The sequence below is a fragment of the Myotis brandtii genome, unplaced genomic scaffold (assembly GCF_000412655.1).
Source record: "Myotis brandtii unplaced genomic scaffold, ASM41265v1 scaffold1216, whole genome shotgun sequence".
Classification (NCBI taxonomy): Eukaryota; Metazoa; Chordata; class Mammalia; order Chiroptera; family Vespertilionidae; genus Myotis; species Myotis brandtii.
Window position 1 is genome coordinate 165641 of NW_005354238.1, and position 9633 is coordinate 175273.

Sequence of the window (9633 nt, forward strand, 5' to 3'; positions counted from 1 at the left end):
ATTCATTCCCTTGGGAGAATATCTGTGAGTACCTGCTAGCATCTTTGCATTCATGAGGATATGAAGTAGGTAACTACCGCACCAAGCAGGCAGCTAGAGAAGAGGCTGCATAAACAACCATTAATTATGGTGCGGAAGTTAAAGAGCAAAACGGTGAGATGTTTCAAGGGCAAATTTAAAAGCTCTGTTCCTTGCATTTGGAGAGAGAAGTGTAAAATTCATAATGAACATTTATACTTCATTATTCATTTTATCAGGAGGCTTTCTGGGGGGGGGGGAAACCAACTGAAGTAAATGGGTATCTTCTTAGAACCCCTGTATCTACCAGGTGCTACGCACATGATCTTCGGTCTCCCAGTAGCCTGAATAAGGTACAAGGAGCCAAGGTGCACAGCCACTGAGTGATTTTCAGAAAGCCATGTGGCTCCTAAGTAGCAGAGCTTGATTTCTCTCTCTGGCCTCTTGACAACACGGGAGCACGCCTGGGATGTGGAGAGGTGGACCCATGCGGGCCGGCCAGTCCAGTTTTGCCAGCAAAAAGTGACCGATGCTTCCTGTGCTTGAACTCTTCTGGGAGAGTCTTCCCAGTCCTTGCCCCTTCTTGGCCACCCACACTAAGTGTCTGGGCACCTGAAGGCTCTCTGGCCCAAACAGTGTTTTAAACCAGCTTGGCAAGCGATGGCGCTGGTGAGGTTAGGAAGAGGCTGTTCTCTGCAACATTCTGAAGGATGGAGCAGGGAGAGTGTGCAAATCCACGTGCTGGGAGGTCTGGGACTATAGCCCACATCAGAGGGGATGAGGCTCTGGCTCTCTCTGCACAGGTCTCTTGGGCTTTCAACTTCCAGAGCCTGTAGTAGACAGTAGAGAGGAGCGATGTGTCCTAGAAAGGGTCTCTTCTAACCTGCCACGCATTCCCTTTCTCCTCTGGACCTCCACACTCATCTGCTCTCCCTCCTACCCAACTCTTGCACTCACTGCTCCTTCACGACCTCACACTGCCCTTCCTTCTACCGGGCCCCCCTCACCCCCCAACCGAGGCTGCTCTCTCCAGCTCAAGCTTTGGCCCCAGGGATCTCACTCACTACCAGGACTTTGAATAAAATAATAATATCATATAATAACATAAATATTATACACATATATATTATTCAAAGCCATGTGTTGTATATAAACATATAGACACATAGTCTTCTAATAAATGCTTATATGCATGCATTATGTTATTCAAAGTCATATATGTATAGATGTATTCACCACACACACACACACACATCTTGAAGTTTTATTTTCACCCTGGACCTCTTCCTAAATTCCAGGCTCATAAATCCAGCTGTCTACTCAAATTCTCCCTAGGAAGTGAATGGAAATCTCAAACTCAACATGGCCCAAACAGAACTACTGTATCTCTCTGAAAAATACCATATCAATCCCCACCCCAAACTTTTGTATTTCCTTAAATGGCACCACCATCCTCTACCCAGTTGCTTAGGCCCCCCAATCTGGAAATTCAATTTTTCTTTCTTCCTCCCACGCTTTTCATCCCGTCGATTACTCAGCCCTGAAATCTATCCAGAATGCAGCTCACCATCAGCATTGCTGCAGCCCTGCTCCAGGCAAACTGCTGGCTAGGCTCCCGGCCTCTGAGCACTCCTCCCATCCACACTCCTCACAGCAGGGAAGGGCCTTTCTGCAGTCTTAAGTGACATTACATCATTCCCCATTAAACCCTCCAATGGTTTCCTGAGAGCAAAACGCAAACGCCTCACCAGTGCCCGAAGACCCTGCATCTTCTGGACCCCATTTCTGTCTCCCAGCTCATCCCCCTCATTACCTACGTCCTGGTACACTGACCATCTTCCTATTCCTCCAAGTGTCAAGCCCACTTGGTGTTAGGGCCTCTGTGGTTTCTTTTCCTCCTGCCTGGAGCACTTCCACAGATCGCGGCAGGACTGGCTCATTTTGGTCGTTCAGAGCACAATTCTGCCGTCCCCTGTCGTTACCCCAATTCTGCCATCTGAGACAACTCTTCTGACACCAGCACTGACCACCCCTCCATCTCTGCCACAGTTCTCTATCGAATCTTCTTTGTCGCACGTGTGTGCACCAGGAACAATCTTTCCCCCTTGTTTCTTTCCCCTATGTTTTCACCTAAGAGTCTTATAGTTTTAGGCCTTACATTTAGGTCTTTGGGTCATTTTGAGTCAATTTTTTTTATATGGTGTAAGATAAAGGTCCACCATCATTCCTTAGTTTTCCCAGCACCCTGCATTTAAGAAAAGGTTGCTTCCTATTGGTTGGCACCCTTGTTGAAAATTATTTGCCCATGATGAGGGTTTATTTCTAGGCTCTATCTTATATTCCATTGGTCTATATGGCTGTCTTTATGCTCCATCATTTTTCACCACTTGAAGAAAAATCTTTTTTTTTAATCCTTACTTAAGGATATTTTTCCATTTTTAGAGAGAGTAGAAGAGAGAAGGAAAAACAGAGAAATATTGATGTGAGAGAAACCCACCAATTGGTTGCCTCCTGCAAGAGCCCTAACCAGGGCTCGGGCCAGAGAGGGGCTGCAACTGAGGGATGTGCCTTGACTGGAATCGAACCCAGAATCCTTCAGTCTGCAGGCTGATGCTCTATCCACTGAGCAAAACCAGCTAGGGCAGAAGAAAAATACATTCAGGGTGGGTGCTAGGCCTGGCTTCCTACAGCCAAGCCATTGGCCCAGAGGGGTTCTGTGAATTTCTGACGACTGGCTGGCTGGGATTGTTTCTAGTTCTTCCTTTCTCAGCCCAGATGCACCCTCTTGCACGGCTCCTGCTTGGCCTGTGACAGGCAAGCTTCCTTCATAGTCTGCCTAACTGAGGAGTTTCTCCTCCTTTAACTTTGGCTTGGAGGGGCTCCCTCCCTCCCCTTTCTTCAAACCGATCTCCATGTCTTCTGGGTTAATTTGACCTTGTCTCGTCCTATTCTGACTCTACATGTAATTGGTGGCTGTGTATCCAGCCAGGTCTGCTGGCTAGAGCTCCAGCATTTTCTCAGTCTGCTCCCCCCTCTTCCAGGTGTCATCCCCGCCTGTGACATACCCTGTCTGTGTGCTCCTGTCCTCCTTGGACTATGGCCAACAGACCTCCTTAGACCTCCATAGGGGACACAAGCCCCTGCCTCCTGGAACCCCCATACTTAACTTGAACCCCTGTGTCTCAGATGCACAGAAGGACAAAGGAAAGCTAAGCCACAAGCCCATGCCTCCAGGAACCCCCATACTTAACTTGAACCCCTGTGTCTCAGGTCTCAGATGCACAGAAGGACAAAGGAAAGCTAAGCCGTGCTCTGCTCCAGCTTCGTCCAAGTCACGTCGAAAGGCCACCCTGCTTTCTGTTTTTCTTTCCAGTCTCATAAATAAAGCCCTGGTAATGGCAGGGAGGGAATCCAGAGGACAGGAACACAGCATTACATCATCACATTACCTACACTGATGCATTTTCAAGGCCAGCAAACTCAATTAGCGTGCTGGTAATAGCTGTAGCAGCGGTGGGATGCTCACAGCGCAGTTTATTGTTCTGAGGAAGGACACGGGAAACAAATGATAGGGCAGCTCACCCTGCAGAGCCGCCAGCCACTAACCCAGAGTCGTGGCTCCATACCAAAAGAGCTTGACTTGGAATAACTTCGAACTGCTACTTAGAGTTCAGTCGTTTGATATACATTTGTATATTTAAATCTCTAGAAATATAACGTCTGGTTATGTGTCCCAGTTATTTGTTACATCACCCATTTTTGAGCAACTTTTTTTAACCTGTAACTGGCCAAGCCTTGCCAGCACTGAGACCCAGAGAGATTAGAAAAGGTACTTGTGGAAATGTAGCAAGTGGCCTTACCTCAGTCAATACTAATGTATTCACCATTCTCAGACATGTCAGACAATCAGCCAAGCTAATGTTTCGGGTAAGTTAGAGAAGGGAGAAATTCTCCTTCAGAGTAAGTGGGGATGAAGGACAGTCAGGACTACTGAGCAGTCAAAATAACATCATATTTAACCATAGTGTCATGAGAACAAAGAACGTTTTAGTGGAACAGGCCCAAGGATTTAACCTGCAGATGACAAGTCACGTGCTGGTTAGCAGACACGCAGACTTACCATCAGCCACAGCCCTCGTGCCCAGAAGGGAGAACCCTGCAGGGTCTCCTCAGAAGGGGCTTTTTGGTCTAGGGATGAGGTGGATTTCAAAGCAGCACGTGGTGCTAACAGAGTATTTGCTCTTGTGGGTAAGCACAGCCGTCACAGTCTTGTTAGCTTTCCTCGTTTCACAGTGAGTTCCCTGTGTATCGTGGTAAGTTTCAGTGTATCTATTAAACATGAAAACTATAAAACTGGAAGTATTCAAATTTCATTGCAGGAAGGTTGAATCATACTTCTCTGGAAGTAATCTCTACTTCCCAGGCCATCTTTAGCCCGAAGACTGGTTTCCTATCCTTCCCTGTCAGAAATATAAAACAGGGCTCCATGCGCAGAGGCCCCCCATCTTGGCTCCAGCAACAGTTGCTTCTATGCAGCACTCACTTAGCAGACACGGAGGCAGTGCTGTGTTCTGAATGCCTCATACATCAGGCATTTCCTCAAGGAGATTTTAAAAAGGGGCGATTGGCTGGGCCGCCTTCTCCTTCTCCCCTGGGGCAGACTAGCAGGTGCTGCGTGTCTTGCACTCTTTCATCTCTTTGCGGCTCTGAGTAGCCACTGGAATGGGGACGCTGGGGATGTGTGATTCCTAAGGAGAAATGACTGCTTCACAAAGATCCTCTTCCTGCCCGTGTGGCCTATGCACATTGTGGAATCCACTCTGTTGAAGCTATGCTAAAATGCCTATCAGTTCAGTGAACAAACAAAACAACAAACTGGTCATGACATTGTTCTAGCCATGAAACTCGTAATAGTCTACTTGAATTGACCAGGGTTTAGGTCAGTGATTCCCAAAGTGGGCGCTACCGCCCCCTGGTGGGTGCTGCAGCGATCCAGGGGGATAGTGATGGCCACAGGTGCATTTGGGAGCGATGAGTAATTGCTATTAAAATTTAAAAAAAATTAATTTCCAGGGGCTGAGTAATATTTTTTCTGGAAAGGGGGCGGTAGGCCAAATAAGTTTGGGAACCACTGGTTTAGGTGTATATTGTTGCCACCTCCTAGCTGTCTCCTTCTTCCTCCTACCTCTCTCCTTTCTTCTCTCTTTATCTTCATAATGAGGCCACACATGTTGCTGAGGAAGGTAGTAAATTTGGAGGCAGGCATGTGACATCCCAGGCCTGTCACTTGCAAGTTGAGCTACCCCTCACACATTCTATGACATTCTGACTCTCTTAGATGAAGGATAACAACAGGGTGGAGAAAAGATTGAATGAGATACTAGAGAGAGAGTTCCCAGGACAATGCATCATAGATTGCAGACTTTCTTTCTTCATTCAATAACAATTCTTTGCGCACCTTCTCTGCCAGCCCCACTTCTAGATGGTGGGGTGATAGCACCAAATAAAACAGACAAAACCCTGCTCTCATGGAACTGATATTCTAGTACAGGTGACAACAGCAACTAAGTATGATATAGAATGTGACACGGCATGGAGATAGCTGCCATAGAGGGAAATATAAAGGGAAGGAAACAGGGAGTGTGGTGGGGGGACAGGTGTTTGACATTTAAATGTGCCATTGGGGAAGGCCTCATGGAGAGGACGGCCTTTGAGTAAAGACCTTAAGTGGTGATGGCAGGTGCTGTAGATATTGGAGAAAGAGTGTCCCAGGCAATACACAGTGACAATTTGCGTATAAAGAGGAGTTGTGCTTATCTATCCCTTGTGGATGGGATAAAGCTACAAAATGGGTGTAGTTCTTTATACCAACCATGTTCTTTCTTTTCTTCCTGCCCTGCTCAATCCAAACCACATTCAGACACATGAGGAAACAGAAGCCACGCACCGAGGTCGGGAGAACACGCAGGCAGGACGGATTTTGTCAGTTGGCAAGAAGGGAGGCCATTGACGTTAGGAGGATTGAAAGGTCTCTGCAGATGATTCAGACACAGTGTCAGGAGGTTATGCCTGGGTTTCCAGTGCTTTGCTCATTAAATGCCTCATTGATGGATGGAGGGTTGAACAAGGATTCTAAGATATCCATGATTGGCAGAGGTAGAAGCAGGAAGCTGGGCATTAATGTGAAAAACTCTACTATGCAGAATTCAGCCACAGAGACTGGATTTGGCAGAATTGGGGGATATCTGAGGAAATGGATAGGAAGCAAGCAGCAGTCTCAGTCCCAGTAAAACAAGACAGAACACTTGATATTGGAGATGAAGTTCAAAGACAGAATGGTATCCGTAGGAAGTGGATTAAATGCTGTGTAGAAAAGGCATCAAGCAGTTCTTCCCAGAGGAAACCCTGTCCCCAGTCTTTGATGTGGACCTCTGTCTGACATTGTCTCAGTCTTATGGCAAGTGCTCTGCAAACTCACCTTCACCACCTCCTGCACTAGTCAGGGTTGAAGCCCTTCCTGTGTAGGAATTCTGGAGCCTCTGACTCTAGTGAGACATGAGCTCTGTGCCTCCATGGGCTCTTCTGTTTCTCTAGCCAAGGAAAGGCTTTTGTGCTGAGGGTGGGCTATGCTGTCCTCATCATCTGGCTTCCCCAGGCATGCTGTTTCCTACTACTTCCTCTGCGAACCAACTCTTATGCTAGTCATCCGCCTCCTCTTCAAGCTTCCCAGATAAGAACAATGAAAATGACACCAGGGGAAATACGATATGACAATTAAGCAAAGTACAATCTATGGTTGGGGGACCCCAGAGATTGATTGCCTTGTGAATCTACCCCATTTCCCCCACACCTGAGGGCAGGCAACCCCTCAGGCTCCAATGGCCTCCTTGAGCCAACACTGCACCTGTGCTGAGATGGGCACCTATGGTTCACCCTGACATTGGATGCCAGGCTAGTGTTAGGAGACAATCTTCACAAACCAAAGTAGGGCTGAAGAAGGCTCCAGAAAATGAATGTTCTGATAGAGCAATAGGTTATAGAAGGAAAGAAAATCTAAATGGGAACATCTTTGATAATGAATGTTATAGAGCAATAGGTTATAGAAGGAAAGAAAATCTAAATGGGAACATCTTTGATGAGGAAACTAGACAACAGGTAGAAATATGATAAAATGACCCACCTTCTCATTTAGGTATGAAATATAAAATCTGAGGTTGGGGTCACTTATTTCAGCCCCCTCTCCCCAGGATCCTGGAAAGCAGAGAGGACAGACAGGAAGATCTGGGTTAGTGATAAGGGAAATGAAGCATGGATGCTGAGGACACAGCAGAGAACATCATGGATACTAACCCAGCAGGGGGCAGAAAAGGGCTGGGGGCGCCACAGGACTTTAGAGCAGGTGCCCCAGACAGTGGGACATTGAACCCCTTTGGGCAGAGACTGAAATGCTGGGGGAACCGAGGACCTTCATCTTGACAGGTCAACTAGAAGGGCTGGCTGGGCATAATGACTTTTTCTGAAGCTAAGACCATCTAAATGGGAACATCTTTGATGAGGAAACTAGACAACAGGTAGAAATATGATAAAATGACCCACCTTCTCGTTTAGGTATGAAATATAAAATCTGAGGGTGGGGTCACTTATTTCAGGCCCCTCTCCCCAGGATCCTGGAAAGCAGAGGCGCCACAGGACTTTAGAGCAGGTGCCCCAGACAGTGGGACATTGAACCCCTTTGGGAGGAGACTGAAATGCTGGGGGAACCGAGGACCTTCATCTTGACAGGTCAACTAGAAGGGCTGGCTGGGCATAATGACTTTTTCTGAAGCTGCAGGAGCTCAGCTGAGCTCAGCAGAAGATAACTAAGAACTGGCTGCTCATCACAGACTCAGTTCATGGAAACGGGAGCAGCACCTTCTGGTTGTGATTATTGTTGAGGCCCATCAGAATACACTATTTCCTCAGGAGGACTTCGGGCCCATTGAAGCAATGTTCTTGCTTTATTCATAATTCCAGGGTCTCACTATAGGAGATGATCTTTCCTGCATTTTTCCTGGAAGCGGAGGCACTGCCGCTTCTTAAAACTACTGGCTGCAGCCAGAACTACTTCTCATAACGTACAGCCATGTATAGGAGCCCTGAGGGAATCAGCAAAGTGACCTCCTACCCAATGCACGGAAGTGTAATTATTTTAAGTCACTAACGTTGGGGTGTTTTTTTAGATAGAGAAGCTAATGATATGGCACCAGAAGATGTAGAGGAAACAGGAACAGAAGAGTAAACCAGCAGCAAGGAGGAATCAGGTGCATAAAGGGTACCTGTGACAAGACCAACATATGCCAAGGAATTCTGCCTGGGCTCTACGCCAGTGTTCCTGAGTCAAGCTGTCCTTCTGTGACCCACTTCTGTCTGCTCGACCTTACACTACAGGCTTGTCATAAATCCATGTTCACACCTTGATTCAGGCCTCAATAAATCCCAGCATTGGATTCTGGCCCTGCCTCTAACTGGGCCCCGGGGTGCACATCCATTCCCACCTTATCAATTGCTCTAAGACTTGGACTTTATAATGAAATACTCACATACTTGATGTGTCCTTTTTGCTGCATGCTTATCTATTACAACCAACCTGGCTCACCATCTGTCTGGTCTGGTCCTGGGCTTCACCCTCTGATTTTACTCCCCTCAGACACCCAGGAAAATCTTGCATCAAACGGTTGGCACTATGGCTGAGCTTTGGGGCTGGAAGCCAGCCTGGTAATCTCTCATCCTTTCCTTTGAACATTACACCCCTTTCTGCAACCTGAACCCTGTCTTCTGATACCTTCCTGGATCCCAGAGTTTTTCCATGTGCTCTCACCTGCTAACCTGTTTCCAGCACATCAGGACATCACTTACTCAGTTCCAACTTCTGCAGCCAATGGCACACAGCCTGACTCAGATTTCTCTCTCTGCCTGACCCCGCAGAATTGCAGCATTTCCAAAGTCAGCAGAAGCTTCTTCCAAAGGCTTACTCAGGACCTTCCCACCAGGGTCAATTATACCTGCAACAAAAGCTATGAACGTGTAAATTCTTTGCATTGTGGGGTGTGCCTGAAACTGTTTTTAGGTAACAAAAATGCACTTGGCTCATAGAGAGGCATTTTCTATTTGAGAAAAACAATTAAATCCCTTTTCTGCACTTCAGTAAATAAAAGGACGATACTATTAAGAAGCACTAGGGCAAACTAGCTCTTAGGGGGAAAACGACTACTTTCAAATAATCGTGAGACAAAGGCACACAGAGGACGATGTCATGCACATAAGATATTCCTTCTTGTTTTCAGGGAATAAGATGTCCTAGAGATTCTAAGTAACAGGAAATCGATTAGTATGTGTCTAGATGCAAACCATTTTTTATCCTAAACTCACTTTATATGTATTTGGGGTACTTAAAGAAATGGCCTTAAACTAGTACTAAAATATCTGCAGGCCTCCTCTTTAAGCTTCCCAGGGCTCTATAAGGAAGGTCTGTAATTGGCCAGGAGCCATGTACTGGGTCTGCTGCTCCCACAGTAGGTGGGTTGGTGGGTAGGCAGGAGGCATTTGAGTTCTTCATGAACAGCCATTGACGTGGGA